The sequence below is a fragment of the Strigops habroptila genome, chromosome 2, assembly GCF_004027225.2.
Source record: "Strigops habroptila isolate Jane chromosome 2, bStrHab1.2.pri, whole genome shotgun sequence".
NCBI lineage: Eukaryota > Metazoa > Chordata > Aves > Psittaciformes > Psittacidae > Strigops > Strigops habroptila.
Genome location: NC_044278.2, coordinates 29,990,795 through 30,006,713, shown reverse-complemented (window position 1 = coordinate 30,006,713; position 15,919 = coordinate 29,990,795).

Genomic DNA, 15,919 nt, shown 5'->3' with positions numbered 1-15,919 from the left:
ATAACCTGTGCCAGTAATTATACTTAAAGAAAACAATTATCCTTCTCAAAGTGAAAAAGTCAAACTACCACCAGGGTGTTACAATAATAATAATACACAGCAATTTCAGCAGTCTTGCAGTAGGTGAAAAGTTAAACAGGAGAAGTGATGTGGAAATGCTGGGTTATTTACCTAGATTAATTTTGTTTGAGGGATTTTCTCCATTTGACCCTTAGCAACCTTTGCATGAGGAAAAGAATTAAGCTGTGTTTAAATTCCTTTTTCACAAATCCTGGGTTTGGGTTTTGTTGGGGGTTTTTTTATTGGTTAAAAGTTCACAACTTCTTCAGAAAAATCATTCTTGAGAAAGTACACAAATATGTCTCTTGTGGTCTCAGCAACTTTTTGTTCATTAACCCAATTTTGCATCTCTTTGTCAGGATTGTCCAAATGTAACCAAAACTACACAGTGACCTACGTGGCATGCAAATGGCATAAAACACTAAAAGAGACATTAAGGTCTCAACTGGTTTAAATAAGTATATAAAACAGCCACACACTAATGTGCCACAAAGATCTGGCAGTATCATCATGGTTTAAGTTGTTCTGTTCAAAAGGAGGATGGGCTGCTAAAGGGTCCAAACCAGCTTTCATTATTTCCTTTCTGTTGTTTTCAGTGTGACTGACTGCATTCTGTTTGACGTCACAATGGAGAGATGTGTCTCTTTCCCAAGTTGACATATTATTGGAGCCCTTGCACAGATTCTTTTCTATTGGAAGGGATGTGGGAAGGTGCTTACAAGCTCAGCCCAACAGGCAGGGGTGCAGGCAGGCACTTAGAAAGGAAAAAGTTTGTGTGGCAACAAAAGGGCAGAGCTTTTTTTGGGTGCTCTCTGAGGGTTCTGCTGTGTTGTCCACCTTGCCCATATGCAAAACAAAGCTCCTGAATTAGTGATCCAAACGCTACTGAGACAAGTCCTACTTTCCATGGACTTCAGTAGGCTTTGGACCAGATCCTTTGGACCTCTTAGTTCTTCAAACAACTCTTGGTTTTAGTTGGTTCTGTAAGTTTTACCTGCGTCTCTGGAGGCATGCATTTGATCCAAGAGGTCATGTGTTTTTAACAGCTTTATGACACTCCACCTCTAACCTTGACTTGTAGGGATGTAGGATTGTGAACCTGTCCCTGACTGTATAACTGGACCGTAGAGTTAACAAGACACCAGTGAATTTGCTAATGAACTTGCCCAGAAGGTACAGGAAAGGGTCAGTTCTGCACTTTCCCCGAGACAAATTGAACCATAAATTTTACAAGTTTTTGTTGACATTAATTGGGTTACACTTGTGTAAGAAATTCTTCTTTCTTACTCATTTGTCTTGCAAATTGTTTACAGTGCCAAATATTTCTGCCATGCCAGTCACTCAGCCATGTGATTTCCAGGCTTAACAATTTCTCTGAGACACCACAGACTCAAACTTCATTGTAGTTTATTGCTCAATAAAAAACAAAAACTTCAGATATTTCACCAGACTGCCATTCTCGGAGGGTCAAAGTAAAACTCCCATTTAAAGCAAATTTTCTCCCAGCCTCCTTCTTTTTTATTAGTCCTTTATTCACATCTCAAAACCACTGGGCCTTGAACAAAAGGCTCTTTTCAGAACAGTCACTTCTGTTCAAGATTAAGTGAAGTGATTTATTACATTTATGTAGTGTTAGGCAGTGATCATTCAGATGTTAAATTAATGGACGTTTCCTCACCAGTTCCTTGCCAGTTCCTGTGGTACTGTTAATGTACCATTTGATCCAGAATACATGAAATAATCAACTCACTAGCTCTGGAGAAAACGTTGTCCTTTGTCACTGCTGTTAATCCCCAGTAGGGTGAGTTGCCATGTCCAAGCTTAGAGAGACCTGAGGGAGTTTTGCATTCAAAGTCTGTCTGTCAAAGGCAGAGGTGTTTGTGTTGTGCTGTGCTCTGGGGAAATTTGGACACTCCTAGGAGCCACTCTGTGGCAGAGGTACACAAACTGGTGAGAAAACCCAGGGAACTGGGGGTAGAAATGCTGAAGGTACAAACCTTGGGCTTGAATACCCCACTGTTGCACATTGGCACATCACTGTTCTAGCTAATGCCCCAGCTTGGTATCTGCAGACTCAATCCTCAAGGCATTGGAAAGATGCTTGCTGTAGGAAAGGAAATGCTGGAGGAAAGGATGATTACCTCACTCACTGGAGAGGTTGAGACATTTTCAGAAATGAATGTATGCTGAGAAGAATAGAGAAACAACAGTAAATGTAATTTTAGCTGCAGCTCTTGAGGGTGAGATCCTACATTATGTAGAGTCACAAACAGGGGAGTTCCTCGGCGTGTGTAAGGGCAACACAATGTGACTTCTCCCATGTACCAAAAGCATGGGAACCGTTGAAGGAGTCTACTGCAAGTAATTGGTTACTACCTATAAGAGAAAAAGCAGCACACAGAGAAGTTACTTTTTGTTTTGTTGTTTGTCGTGGTATAAGATTCTTTGTTAAAGCCAAATTCTCCAGATTCATAAATATGTTTGCTCTTAACTGGAAAAGCATTGGTATTCTGCCATCCTTAAAAAATGTGTGTTTCCAAATCTCTGTGATCTCTTGTGCTTGTCAGGGCAGAGATCCAAGCAGAACAGTCTGGTCTGAGAAAAGATGACTGAGCGGTTTACCGTCATGTAGAGTCTCTCTGTATAAGATTTCAACTCCAAAGGGTATATTTAACAATAAGTTGCCACGACACAATGACGTGGCTTGGAGAGATGTCCAGAATAGTCCTAAATGAGCTGGTTGTGGTGAGTGTGGAGGGTGTATATTTAGGCTGATGCAGGTTTCTGCTGGGACTGATGTAGCCTTCAGGAGGCTCATGGTGTACCAACTCTGGCAGGTTTCTGCTGCCTGAACCAGTGGTGGTACCTCTGCATGGTACTGGGCTGTGTGATCAGGGCTCTGATCCTGCTGACCAGCTCATGGCGTTGCAGGTTTTTTCACCCTTTCACTCATCAAAGCTGTTAAACAGAAGTTGGCTTTTAGGCATTGCCTCTGTCTCTTCTTATCGAGCAATTTCACTTTTGCTGCATGAAGCATGTTTGTTCGTGAGGGAGCTGAAGAACAGGAGCTGTTATCCTGCAATAAGTCACGTGGACAATACATGCTTAAATACTCTGAATTAGATTGGTTTCCTGACTAGCGAGGCAATGCAGTTTAGTGTGTGCTCAAATTTATATATGTGGTTAAGTCCTATTCATGCCAATGAAATCTAAGCAAGTGCTTAAAGTTGAGCAATTTATTGAATTGTGGCAAAACTGAGCGGCCTTTGTAGAATTAATTAATCTATCTGAGCTACTTTTTATGTATGTGACCCAAAGAGAACTGTATGGCTTCTATGTGATTTTTAAACATAACTTTCAGTTAAATCAAGGACCCAGACACAAATGGTAGTACACATTATATGGATTTATGACATTCCCTGGAGAATTCTGGGTCAATAAAGCAGTGAATGGATTACAAAGAGGCCTCTAAAGTGTTTGCTGGAATTTGCAAGGAATGAATGAATTACTGTTTGTTTTATGGCTGGAAAACATCTTTCTTTGGATGCTGCAGATCAGGCTGACTGACAAACATAATATGCTTTTGCTGTGTTTTGAACAACCGTATTTATTGTATTTAGGCCAGAAGCTGAAAAATAAAAGCAAAGCAGAATGTCGTAGTAGTATACTGTTAAAACAGAATGAAAAATACTATAGGTTCAATGCAAATGATTGATTATTTATTTTTTAGCATGGTTACTTTTCCTGCAGTAACAGTCAGGCTTCTGCCAGGACTAGTGCTTCATTGTCACACAGATATATTGTACATTATGCAAGAAGCTTGTACCACATATAAACCTTATATAAGTGCCTGGTTTACATATATTTAATTTGAAAGCAGGCTTGAGTTTTCTAAACAACTACAAGAACTATTGCTGAGACTTATGCAAAGCAGGATGGTTCATCTCCAGCTGGCATAGGAATGTTATGTGTAGATACAACCAAAAGCAAGATGTTACAAGTAGAATTTAAAAATGTGAAAAGCTGAGTTGTTGTGCAGGAGGAGAGGCCAAAGGAAGAAACCTCAGGTCTGCCTAACACTTCCAACAATGATGAAGGGCAGCTTTCCTGCTGCACGCATGGGCTCCAGAGAGCCTGGTGGTTAGCTGCCCTCTCTGTCCTTGCCATGATGGCCAGGTGGACAGAAGGGATCTGTCATTGCTTGCTTAAAAGGCTAGTGGAGCTCAAGCAGCAGGAGGTCCAAACTGTACCCTTGCTTCTTGCCAGACCAGTGGTTAGGAGACTGTTGTCCCCCTGTCTTGCCAGAGGCAATGGGGATGCTCTTTGCTTCAGCCTGGCTTGGCCATCCAGAGTGGTCAAGGAGGGAGAGATTAGTCCTCTGAGGAGATTTTTGCTTTTATGAGGTATGGCTTATGCCACCAACAAAGAGCATCTAGATTTTGATTCTTGCCTTCTATTCAGTTATTGGTCCTTGCAGCAAACAGAAACTCCTTGCTGTGATTTTTCTGCTTGGCTTTTGCTCCACTTCAAAGTTCCGTACCAAATTTTTGTAGAAAAGATTTTAGTGGTGTATGGTGCTTGCTAAACTCAGAGAGTAGTGTTAGTTACCTTGCAGCTCTCAAAAAGCAGCAGTCTGGTGAGCAGTGATCACATTCAGCAACCACAAGATGCATTCAGGGAATTGGTACCGTCAGCGTTTGATATTAGCACTCAATGGCATAACTGTAATAATTAATACATAATGTTAATGCAAGGGCTAATGAAATTAGTAATGCAATTACTATTAATACTTTTCAAGCCTACCTAATCACTTGCACAGCACCCACTATGTTGTGTTAGGGGGTTTAAAGCATGTGTCTCCCCATTCTACAGGGAGACACAACTTTTGTCAGCTTTGGGGAATTAAGGATAGATTTTCCTTCGGAGGAGGGAAAAAGGAGGCTGAGAATAACAACAGTAACAAATAGAATGAAAGAATTGGAGGATCTTTTCTTCTGAATTTATCAACTTATTATCAGCAAAGCCAGCAAATATGTGTTCTAGGTCACTTAACTGAATGGAAAACATCCAACAAGATTGCCAAATTAAATTACAATAGAGGCTTTTTACCTTGAGTTCAAATAAAGCACAGATAGTAGGTGGCAACTGAAAGTCCATTAAATTTTAATTTGCTAGTCATTAAAGTATGCCATTCATTTGTAATATTACATGGCAAGGAAGCGCAACTACAGAAGTGTATGGCTTACTGTTCTTGATGGTCGTCTTATAAATTTCTATCTGTGATTATGATCAGTTCTTTCTTATCATCCGTGAAATTTATGAACCAATTTATTACATCAGTTGAGTGGAAATATCAGATAATGCAATGCAATAAAAAGTAGATACTGATTTTAAGAAATTAGTGTGTCCTCCATGGTCTCCTATGAGAAGAGCTAGAAGAGAGCACCTAATTACTTCAGCAGCGTTAAAAACAACTGCAACATAATGGTGTATGGAACCATTTAATCAAAATGGACACACAACACTCTTGTAATTATATGAAAAGGTCATGGAAATCATCAATTTAGATGAATATGATGTGAAGAATATGACTTAAAACTTCCAGTAAAGCTATCTCCTGGAGATTATTTGAACCACAAAAAAGTGGTTTGTATTTCCAGTTTAATAGCTAAGGGCACAATGCCATACTGTGTGTTTTGGCTTGTGAGATCTCAAAGCAGAACTTTCTTAATTGGAACTGCTCAGATACCCAGCATGGAGGTTCATTTCAAGTAACATACCTGCTGCTGGAAAATATAACTGCCTACAATTTAATTATATAGAAGCTATACTCTGGCTTTTTGATTGGTCCTGTGAATTTCTCCACAGAGCTGAAACACCAATTCATCTGTTTTTGCAGAAGCAAAGGAAAAGTGAACTGCTTTCAATTTCCTTTTTAGTATGCAGTAATGGATAATTTCCAGCTTTGGAAAAAAAAAGCCAAGCGCCCCAGCCTCTACCTGGGGGTAACCTAGTTCCACCAGGTAATATAATCTGTTTTCCTTGCTGCAGCTGAACAATGATTGACCTTGACATCTTGATTTTGGGCAAGACAATGGAGCAGGAAGAAAATCTGCTCCTGGAAAGTGGTAGATGCTTTGAAGTGAAAGGGAAATACACATTTATGTGACTATTAGGGTAAGGCCAATTAAAGCATAGACACGGGACATACTTCTACATGGCACAAAATGTATTGTGCTCATACCAAAGCCTGACACTGCCTGGGCACTGGAGAAAGAAAATAACTGTATTATAATTTGCCCTCGCTATTACTGTGTTTCTCCATTGAGCTGAGGATCCCATGAGGTTGGCCTCATTAATGGAGCCATTTTGCTTCTTGTAGCTGTTTGGAACTAATGCTGCTATCTTTGCACAGGCTTTTCTTGTGCTCTGCTTGGGCATGTATGTGCTTTATTGACACATCCCTAGAAGCTGAGCTGATCAGGTTACGTTATAACCTGATCTTTTGAAGCAGAGTATCCAGCCCACTGGGACTGCCAAGGAGCATTTACAAACCTGGTGGAGAATGATCAGCCGCTGCTCTGCTTCTCACATGCTTCTCAGCTTCTGCCCCATGTCACTGGTGTTGCTAAGCAGGTACTGAGAGATGTCACTGCTTCTAACTCTACACTTAATATGGAGAAAAGGGGCCCCAGTGCCATTTTTGGATGTCTGTGGCATTGCCCCTTAGTACATGGGTGGGAAAAGAAACCTTATGGCTGCTCACACGTCTAGCCCACGGGCAGGTTCCTAGGCTCAGGCTTGGTACCTCACTGTGCTGTGTCAGGGAGCTTGGCCAGTGGTGAGCAGTCCCCGCAGCTGGGAATCTGGGGTAAATTCACAACCAAAATGAGGTGAAATGGCACAAGGGTGAGAGAACAGTCCTTTTCATATATTTGTTTAGAGACAATACTTTATCTGTGCCTAGCTACAAAAGAGTTGTTTTAAAGCCTGGTTGTTGCCATGAGCCATGTTTCTGAATCCGAAACAGTTGAAGGAGCTCAGTGCACCTCTGGCTCTGGAAGGGGAAAGTGTGGTACATGAGTAGGCTCTTCTTTGGGTAGAGAGAAACAGGATTTGGAACATACTGAGCAGACCAGTTTTGCTGGAAGAAATCCCTTTAATAATCTATAATTTTAACAACAAAGTGAAAGGGAAGATTTAAATTCAAATATGAAAAGGAGCTGAAAAATCCTACAGATGCAGCTTCATTTTATAGATTAAGATCAAAAACATTTTTTGCCCTTTGGTATATTGGCTTGAATTTGTTATATGGGGTACACAGTCAAATCTGGCTGTCTCTGCTAAGAGATTTGGCAAGTGTGAGAACTATGAATCAGTTATACCTTTTGAAAGAACAAATTTTTAAAATATGAAATAAAAAGGAAGAGAAGATATTTGCCACTATATCAGATTTCACTTATTTTTTATTATAAGGCGCTTCTTTTTCAAAGTACATGTTGTAAGCAAGTGAACCTATTAGTCCAGGCATGTAAGAGATAAGAGAATCAAGCTTATATTTCTCATTTTAAGAGGCACTTGTCTGTGGATTTATGAAAACTCTGAATTAGACAAAACAAATTCACAGCTGTACAAAGAAAACTTGACCAGGTCATGTAAAACAACAATCTAAAGTGACAATTTGTTATAGAGTAGGTGATTAGGTCATTTCAGTAAAGGAAAAAAATACAATAATTGTCCAGCCATCAAATGGCTAAGCCTAACATGAAATAACATTCACTCTTATTCTTAACTAAGAGACCAAAACTGAATGCTCCCCAATCCATAATAAGGCAACCAAATGAACTGCCCTAGCCACCAAGCAGCTTCTCCCATCCTACATTTTAGAGAGGATAAATCATCGTGGCAGTCTCTTTGGTCCCTGCGAAGGGCTCAGAATGTTTTCTGCCTCGCAGCCACCAGTGCTTACACTCACACTCACTCTTAGGGCTGCGCTTATGCCACTGTATGCAACAGCAACAGGAAGCAATCCATGCCCCCGAGGGCTTCTGGCAGAGGTTAGCTATCGCGCAGCCTGCAACTTACTGGGAGTCTGTGTTGTTACCAGACACATCTGACCCTTACTCTTTGTTAGGGCACCAGCTCAGGACCCTCAGATCTGCGCCAGGCATTATCATGGTGGAAGACTGCAAAACCATCAGCTGCAATTTTTACATTGGTGTGTGTTGCTGTGCTTTAATCATGGCACCCATGGCAGTCAGCCACACAAATGCATGCTGGGCCTCACCTCTGCAGGTATCAGAGCCTGCAGGAAGGAAGGTCATGGCCAGCTGTTACGAAATGGGAACAGAAGCTGTAGCCAGAGCAGGGAGGAGGTGCCAGTCCTGACCCAGGGGGCACTGAGACTCCAGGTAGGCTGATGTTCCCAGGCATTCTTGCTGGCTCCAGTACTGGATGCCATGGCTGTGGCTTGTACCTCTGAACTGAGGGACAGGAGGGACAGCAGTGCTACCCAGGGCTGTGTGTCTCATGCTACTGCAATCCTTGTCCGTGCAGTGTGAGGTTGTTGAACCATTGCAGCTGGTTTTGGGCTCCCTAACCATGGAGCCAGGTGAGTCCCCAGCCTCAGCTTGGGGGCCTAAGGCCAGCAAGGACAGAGAACGGTGAAGATTCATCTGTGCCTCTCTGGTAGAAGGTAACAGCATCGTAGCCATCATGTACCACACTGCAACATCAATTCTGCCAAGGTCTATAGACATATAGCAATAGATGAAAAAAAAAGTCAGGGTTATTTCTTTCTGTACTTCAGAAGCTTTTTCTATTCCTCTTCCCCTCAGCCTTTCCTTTCCTTTCCTTCCTGTAAGCAGGAAATTTCTGCTTATATTCACACGGGCAGTCATGCAAAATACATGTAATGTTTCCATCTCATCACCTGTGTGAGTCTAGGCACTCATTAGAATAACTCAGCCCCATTGCTATAGGTTTGCAGGTTCTCCTCTCCTTTTGCCAGCCCCTTAGCTGGGGCTCTCAGGGCCCTCAGGGCTACCTGAGATATGGCTGACAAGGAAAGAATCTCTTGCTGTTGTGGTTTTATCTGCTGTGTTTATCACATGAAGCTGCCAGTTTGAGGCTTACGCTGCCTGTTTCCTGCAGTTGTGAGAGCTGTCAAGCACCACAGGTCAACTCTCTCGTGGATCTGGTCCTTGCTCCCTCATCACTGTTAAGGACATGTGATGGAGTGGTACACCTGTGCTACTGGAATACACCTGTGCTACTGGAATGTACCTGTGCTGTTGCCCCTGCCCCTGCACATGGATACAAGCGTGGAGGCGGTAGATGCCAGGAGGACAGCCCCTTTCCCCATCCACTCACTGCATGTCCCAGCCATCAGCAGTCCCCTTACCAGGGGGCTCGGGGTCTTGGGGTCCATCTGGCTGCCAGATAGCTCCCAGCCCTGGAGTTTCAGAACGCAGGTTGCCAAAGCACAGCTTCTTCAACAGAGCCAATCACCTGGTGCAGCTTGTTCAGTACCCTCCGGTGTGCCAAACCACACTGGCATGCCTCTTGGCATCCTATGCCTCTTTGTAATCAGTTTTTGGTTTCTGAAATTTGCCTTGGCGCTGCTGCTTGCTGGCGGTATGATCTCAATGGCAGGCCTTCAGGCCACCTTGGGACAACCTGACACTGTTGACTTTTCTTGTCTTCTGCTTCTTGTCCCCCAAACCTGCTCCCCCCAGATGGCCACAGGGGATCTCTCTGCATCCCCTTGCAGCTCTCTGCTGTGTTTCAACCATCTCCCTGTGTGTTTTCCTGTCTTCTGCTGCTCTAAGGACGAATTTGGCCCACACAGATAAAGATGCTATTTGCAGCCCCTGGCAGGGGTGTTTAGGTAACAAGACTGTGAGGGTGTGTGCTGTTCCCCAGTGCCTGGGGTAAGGATGTGGAGTGTGGGGCATACAGAGCCTGGTGGGATGGTGCCACAGTTGTGCACGGGGCAGAGCAAGTCAGTCCTGTCAATCTAGTCCCTACCACCTGTAGAAAATAGCTTCTGGAAACAGCTGTGGCCATGCTCAGGTGTAATTTCCAGGACCTTAGCAGGGTGGCTCCAACACGGAGATCACAAGTATAGTAATACCTATGTAGTGTGGAAAGTCAGAGGGCCACTGCTCCAGCTGGGGATGTGGCCCTAACCTCATTTAGTAGCATAAACATGTACTCCAGCTGTATATACACTAGCAAACAAGAGAGGCCCAGGGCACAGGTTCAAGCGTTAGCCTGTGATGTGTTTCTATTTCTTAACTATTATCAAACTCCTTGATCAGGTTTGGGCCTGTTGGGCCTGTGCCAACCAGCACTTTCCCAGAGCAAGATCTGGAGACGGTACATGCTAGTGTATCTTTCCAGTCCAGATGTAACCATTCTTGTTGGGTGGAGACAGCGTGGGGGAAGACAAGATTTAGCCATGTGGATATAGCATATGGTTCCACCTAGCCTCTGGGCCAGAGAGCAGCCCTTGTCTCTGTTTTATTTATTAGTATGAGCCTAGTCAGACAGGATCAGCCTCTTCTTTTGGATGTACTCAGCAAAGAATTAGTTCGTAATCTGCTTGCATGACTGAAAGCAATTGTTGTTCTCAAACAAACAAACAAAAACCTCTTAAGTTGAAAGACCATTATTAAGGCTGCAAAGTCAAGCCCTCAGAAATTAGCCATTGCCTGAGTCAAGGATGCTTGTGCAACCTTTATTTGTAGCCTTTATGTGCTTGCCTTACAACAGTCTTCAGTCACCGTCTGCATGCTATTTTTTCCACTGAGCTTCTGCTTCCTTCAGTGCACGGGATGGGCTGAACACAAATAATTACAAGTTTAGTTCTGCCGTCTGCCTAATGTGTGATTCCAGGCTTTACTTGTTGCACAATATTCAAAGCCTGCTCTGAAGATATGGCTATCAGTTTCCTCATTGCCTTTCCCGTGGTAGACACCAATAGCCTGTGCATGGACTCCAAAAACAAGAGCGATTTTTAACTCCTAGTGTCCTGCTGAAAGTGGAGGGTATAATCTCCTTGGTTTACAGTTGCCAAACATCTAATAATTTGGATATTTTATTTCTAAGAGCCTAGGAATCCTGTTTTTCAGTCTGCTTAGCAGTAACATCAACATCTAGAACAGATGCCATTTGAATTTCACTGAAGTTATTAGTTTCATCATTTTGGCAAATCACGCCATAAAACGTTAGGTTTGGCATGCAGAAAACGAAGAATGCATGACTTTTTCAGACCTATCATCATACAGGCACACTGTGGCAGAGGCAAGTGTAGAATTCAGCTCCTCCAAGGCAACAGTCAGGCTTTTCTGTTCCTCTAGTCCCCTGACTCATTGGCTTCATACTTTCCAACCTCTGCAGCAAATAAAGTAGATGTACTTCAGACTTTATCTGCTTTACCGTGCTGTCTTGGTTTACACCTGGAGCTCGTGTCCTCCATTCATTCAGCAAAGCACAATTGTTATGAACAAGATCATAGAATGAACATGCCAGCTCTGTCTGAATCCTAACCTAAACCCAAACCGAAGTCTTCTTTTTTAGACCTGTATGTAGGTAAGGAGCTGGCTAGCAAGCCATAGTCCCCAGCTACAGGTATTGAGCAACCTGGACTTCTAATCCAATTTCAAACCCAGACTCTTTTGCGCAGACCCAGACATCTCTTACATAATCAAAGATAAATAGTCTTAATTACAGCAGCCCCTAGGAAGATGTCTGTGGGCTGGGACCTTACTGCTACCTCTGTGGTTTGAAAGCAGAACTGAAGTACCTGGAGCTGATGCAGAGAGCTCCTTTGCTGGGGTTAAATCAGTGGCTGTTAGCAAAAACAAGTAACAATCCCTGGGCGACCAGTGGCAGGGAAGGATGAGGAGAAACACAGTCCATTGAAGCACTCAGATGTTTATGAAGAGCAGGGAAGTGGTTTGGGCTCTTTCAGGCCTTTGAGGGTGTCTAGTGAGTCCTGAACATGCTCCCCCCAAACACGTCTCCTTCCCTGTCCCCTCCACCCTGGAACTGTCAAAGCTGATGCTTATCTGCTGCAGATAATGTCACAGCTAGTACAGCTACTCATGGGAACACAACTGGGCAGACCTGGGGCCTTTTGAAAATACTGTCCTCTGAATATGAAGAACAAGTATGGAGAGGTTAGGGAGTCACTTTCCCCTCTAGTCCTTGGTAAATATTTTTCAGTAGTTCTAAAAATAAAAAAGCTTTAGACAGCTACCTAAGCAATCCAGACTCAACAAATATCTTTATTATATGAAAATAAAGAAAACTTCCTGCATGTGGTTTGTTTTCAGCTACCGTTATCTGTTTAATAGTCACTGAGCTAAGCAAGAAAAGCATAATAAAACAAGCAGATTTATGTTAGATTTCTTGCATAATACAGGCAGGCATTCTCTTTTCTCTAGTGACCTTAGAAGTCTCCATGCTTTAGTAATTGATGGTTTGTTATATGCACTGAGGGGGGGAAGCACATGGTTGAAAATAAGTTTTCTGAGTTATATATTTGTCACATAAGTACAGAGAATAGTGCTTCAGATTTAAACCATGTAGTTAGTACAGGCTGACTGACTAGACTAGCTCTGCCACAGTTAGGTATTAGATGTGCCTGGTATCTCATTTACAGGTCAAGTCAGACTCCACAAGGTCAGCTGCCGCTCCTGAACACTGCCTGCCTCACTCCAACTCTGCTTGGTGGCAACCACTCACCACTGGAATTTGTTTCTGAGCATTACAGAGCTCTTGGACTGTCTGCCCTAAAGCAACTGTGGCCAGACAAAGGCAATCTCTTCTCACATAGAGCAGAATCCCAAGCCCTGCGAACTTAGCTCCCTCTGTTTGGTGTTACTGATCCGTTAGTCTAAATATGGTACATGGCAGTTTGATGGAAATCATTTCCAGTAAGAGAGGATGTTTCCTCAGCAGTTTTCAAGCTGGCTCTGACTCAGGCATTCTCATGGGAGCCCATTTAACTGGTCATTAGGGAGACAGCAAAAAGGCATTGAGGAATTTCGTAACAAAGACGTGCATCCTGTATGAAAGACCTCCTGAGAATCCTTCTGGCCATTGGCTCTGTGCATGCTTGAGAGATTTTATTAATGCTGCTAAAAAAGTATTGCTGAAACTAATCTATTATTTGTGCATAACTTTAAAGATGCTGTATTGTACTTGTTCCAGAAATGTGATGAACCACTGTGCTTGTAAAATGCTGTGCTCAAACAAACCATAATTAAATGTTTAAAGTCGATTAACACCCTATATTGCAACACAGTAATCGATGGTGGAAGGGTTGCAGTTACTAAATGAATAACGGGAAGAAACATCCAGAATTTGCTAAGCAAAGTCTTCTTATAAGCTAGAACCAAAGTAAATATGTCAAGCAAAGAGGCTATGTAATGAAGTAGAGGTTGTGAATTGCTCTTACAAAAGACATACTAGGCAAAATAAGTATTCTTTCATAACACATACTCTCTGATTTACACCTTTTTGTCCATACATGTTTCAAGGCAAATCTTTTCCAGATTTGCAGTGTTGGAAATTAATAAGGCTTTAATCCTCTAAAATCCCTGAATATGGAGATTTCTTTAGGTGTCATGGTTGGATCCACTGATTTTACTAGGATTACTAACACAATTAAACCCAAATCCTGTCTTACGAGTTGCATTGGACTGAACCCAGTAGCTGGCAGAAGGGTGGGTGTCACAGAGGGCCAGAGTTTTGGTTTCCAGTTCAAGTCATCCAGTTTGTGGCTGCTTCTGAAACCAAAACACCTCAGCATGGATGTCACAGGCCAAGTGACAGCCCTCTTGCCGAGGCACTTCTGTGGGTTTGGGATGCCCCAAAGTTAGTTGTCCTCTACAAGTCACAGGCAATCCCGACAGAAGAGGGTCTGTTGAATGAGCAACACATAAGGGGATCTTCTCATCCAGACCCTGACATTCATGCAGAGAAAATGTAAAAGGCCTTCTTTATTGACCCCTCTTTGTAAGGATCAGGCTTTAGGCAGGCGTTTTCTTCATTTGGAGACACATTGATTCTTATCATTAATAGTAAGACTGTTGAATGTTTACTGCCAAGTCAGACTGAATCACAACCATTTTCTGCCTGAATAAACAAGAGCTATCATGAGTGAAATCATGTTGCCTAAGTGTTAGAACAAATACTTATGGGATTGCAAATTTGGTGACTGGGCATGCTGGCCTGGTGCTACATGCAGAAGTAGTGACACTGGGGGGGAAAGGAGCAGAAAAGGAGCAGAAAAGCACAGGGGCAAAACACATACAGAAGAGAGAGAGAAGGAAGTTTGGTTAGATGTACAATAAATTTTGTAAAAAAAGTTACAGTGTTCAGGTGCTCTGCATTGAAAAGTGGAACGTACCATAGGTGATCAGCCCCTTCGTCTTGCTAGTCAAGGGTTTGACAAAGGGAGGCATTGATGACAGTTTCCTCTGCCCTCCAAATGTCCTTTCCTTGGATAGCTGGATGTTCCCTATGGGTCTTTAATATATCATCTCTCTGATGATGCTGTCTGTAGTTAGTGCTATCATAACTCTGCGTGCTCTTGTTATTCACCTGAACCTTTCTGATGTCCTTACTTCTTCCTCGCGCTAAGCTCTTGGCTTCAATAACTTCTCATAGCCAGGAGATTCTTACTCTAACAACATCCATGAAAAAAAGATATTTTTAAGCTGATCTAACTGGCTAAGCCCCTATTTTAAGCTACAAAGTCCAGTCCAACCTTACCAATGGATAAGATTTTTAGGCAATCTTATCCAGCGTACATTAGCCAAGGCATCCCTGTAGCTGAATTAAATATGTTAAGATTTAGCAAAACAAGTTTGCTGGTACATGTTTTGAAAAAAAAAAAAATTCCTGCAATGAGAGGCATGAATTACACATAATTATTGACCCTACAGTGTAAATACTGATGATAGGAAGTTTTTTAATGTACATTACTAAATGAGTAGAGTGTTTATAGCTATAGAGACATCAGTGGTTTAGCAATTAAACGCATATTTATGAACTCTTCTAAATAGATATTATTAATCAAAAAAAAATCAGTTTTAAGATAATTAAAAAAAACACTTTTCAGATCCAGGACTCTAAATTGTCTACGAGCTGTTATAATCTTTAATTTACAACTATATAAATAGCCCACACATAACAGCTTCTTCTAGGGCCTATTCCAAGGACCTTAAGTGAATGTAAAGTCTTTCCACTGACTTCAGTCAGCTTTCAAAAGACACTTAATCTCCTGCCAGCACTACCTGCTCACTATTAACTGCTCTGGCATGTCCATGCTACTCTTCTGGCCCTTGCAGAGGAAGGAAGGGAATGAGGAGTGTGATGCCAAGAAAGATTGTGTACTCCATTTAACAGTGTTATCCTGATGGCGCTCAGCTCGTTTCTCATCCAGTTTTTGCTGTGGGTCACTGATGACGTGTTGTGTGAATGATGGCGAAAAGCTAGTTGTTTTCAAGTATTCATTTGGAGCTGGTCCTAAGCAGAAACGGGACCTGGTCTGTGCAGTGCATGCTCTAGGTCTCAGGGTGGGAGAGGTCGCCCTGTGCTGCTGCAGGAGCAAGTCTGTTGAAGGCCTGCAGAGCACAAGGTTTGATGAGATTTAAGTCCAAAGGGTGGGTTGGGCCATAGGGAAACAAAGACTCAGAGGAAATAGGTTGGGTTATGTTGGCAGGTAGTAAGAGTATGTGGGACCAAGGTGAAAGGAAAGACATTTGACCCCTTCAGGTATTGCACAATGTTAGTGTCACACTCAAATCCTTGCCTTAAACCTGATGATCCATTAAGAATTTGA